Raw genomic sequence first — 2,113 nt, forward strand, 5'->3', positions numbered from 1 at the left:
ATTAGAGCAGAATTAAATGAAATTGAAAACAAAAGAATCATTTGGAAGATCAGTGAAACCAAGAATTGGTTCCTTGAAAAGATTAATAAAATTGATGCACCCTTGCCTAGACTGATGAGAAACAGAAAAATAAGATCTCTAATTACTTTAATCAGAAACCATAAAGGGCAAATAACAACAGATAACTACAGAAATATGAAGGATTCTCAATGATTGCTACCACTACCAAAAACTCTATTGCCAGAAATATAAAAATGTAGAGGAAATGGACCAATATCTGGAAGCCTGCTGTCTTTCAAAACTCAACCAGGAAGAATTACAAGTTCTGAATAGACCAGTATCAAGCACTGAAATAGCATCAATTACACAAAATCTCCCAGGAAAGCAAAGTCCTAGACCAGACAGTTTCCCATCAGAGTTGTACCAAACCTTCAAAGAGGAACTAGTTCCTCTATTGCATAACCTATTCTAAAATATATAGAAGTAAAGAATCCTCCCCAACACATTCTATGAAGCAAATATCATCCTGATCCCCAAACCAAGAAAGGGCCCAACAAAAAAAAAAAAAGAAAAGAAAAAGAAAACTATAGGCCAATGTCACTAATGAATATCGATGAAAAAATATCCAATAAGATATTAGCAAGCAGATTACAAAGATGCATTAAAAAGTTATACACGATAATCAACATATGTAAATCCATAAATATAATTCACCACATAAATAGAACCCAAAACAAACAAGATATGATTTTCTCAATTAATGCTGAAAAGGATTTTGATAATATCTAGTATTCTTTCATGATAAAAACACTCAAGGAACCAGGCTTAGATGGGACTTTTCCTAAACTGATAGAGGCCATCTACAGCAAACCCACAGCCAATATCATACTGAATGGAGTAAAACTGAAACTATTTCCACTCAGATCTGGAACTAGACGAGGATGCCCACCATCACCACTGCTACTCAACCTAGTGTTAGAAGTTCTAGAGACAGCAATCAGGCAAGAGAAAGAGATCAAAGGTATTCAAATGGGGACACAAGAGATCAAATTCTCTCCCTTTGCAGATGACATGATCTTATACCTGGAAACCCCCAGGGACTCAACTACAAAGCACTTAGAAGCAATCAAGGAATATAGCAGCATCTCAGGATACATGATCAAGACTTACAAACCAGTAGCCTTCATATATGCCAACAATAGTCAAGCTGGGAATAAAATAGAAGACTCTATTCCTTTTATAGTTGTGGTAAGGAGATGAAATACCTGGGAAGATATCTAAGAAAGGATGTGAAAGATCTCTATAAAGAGAAACTACGAAACCCTGAGAAAGGTAATGGCAGTCATTAACAAATGGAAGAACATACCATGCTCATGGCTGGGAAGAATCAACATTGTTAAAAGGTACATACTATCCAAAAAAGTCTATAGATTTCATGCAATCCTCATCAAAGCACCCATGTCATACTTTAAAGAACTTGAAAAAATAGTATTGCTATTCCTATGGAAATTCCTATGGGGAAAAAATCCCAGAATAGCAAATACAAGTCTTAGAAATACAAACAAATCTGGAGGCATCATGTTACCAGATTTCAGGTTACGCTAAAGTCTACAGTGATCAAAGCAGCATGGTACTGGCATGAAAATAGAGACTTAGACCTATGGAATTGAAGAGAGAACCTAGAGATGAACCCACCCACATATCCTCATTGGATCTTTGATAAGCCCAACAAAAGCATGCACTGGGGAAAAGAATCCTTATTTAACAAATGGTGCTGGGAGACCTGGTTAGCCACAATGTAGAAGACTGAAACTGGACTAACACCTCTCGTCCACTGACAAAAATTGATTCTTGCTGGATAATAGATTTAAATTCAGGACACAAAACAATAAAAATTCTAGAAGAGAGTGTGGGGAAAACATTTGAAGATATGAGGAAGACGTTCCTGGCACGTGGAGCAACACCAAAAATAAATGACTGGGATTCGATCAAGCTAAAAAGCTTCTGTGGTACCCTTTCTGCACAGCTAAGGGTACCACTAAAAAAGCAAATAGACAGACTTCAGAATGGGAGAATATTTTTGAATGTTGTGCATCTGACAAAGGCCTGATAA

This window comes from Otolemur garnettii, unplaced genomic scaffold (assembly GCF_000181295.1).
Source record: "Otolemur garnettii isolate 467f Iridium unplaced genomic scaffold, OtoGar3 scaffold00371, whole genome shotgun sequence".
NCBI lineage: Eukaryota > Metazoa > Chordata > Mammalia > Primates > Galagidae > Otolemur > Otolemur garnettii.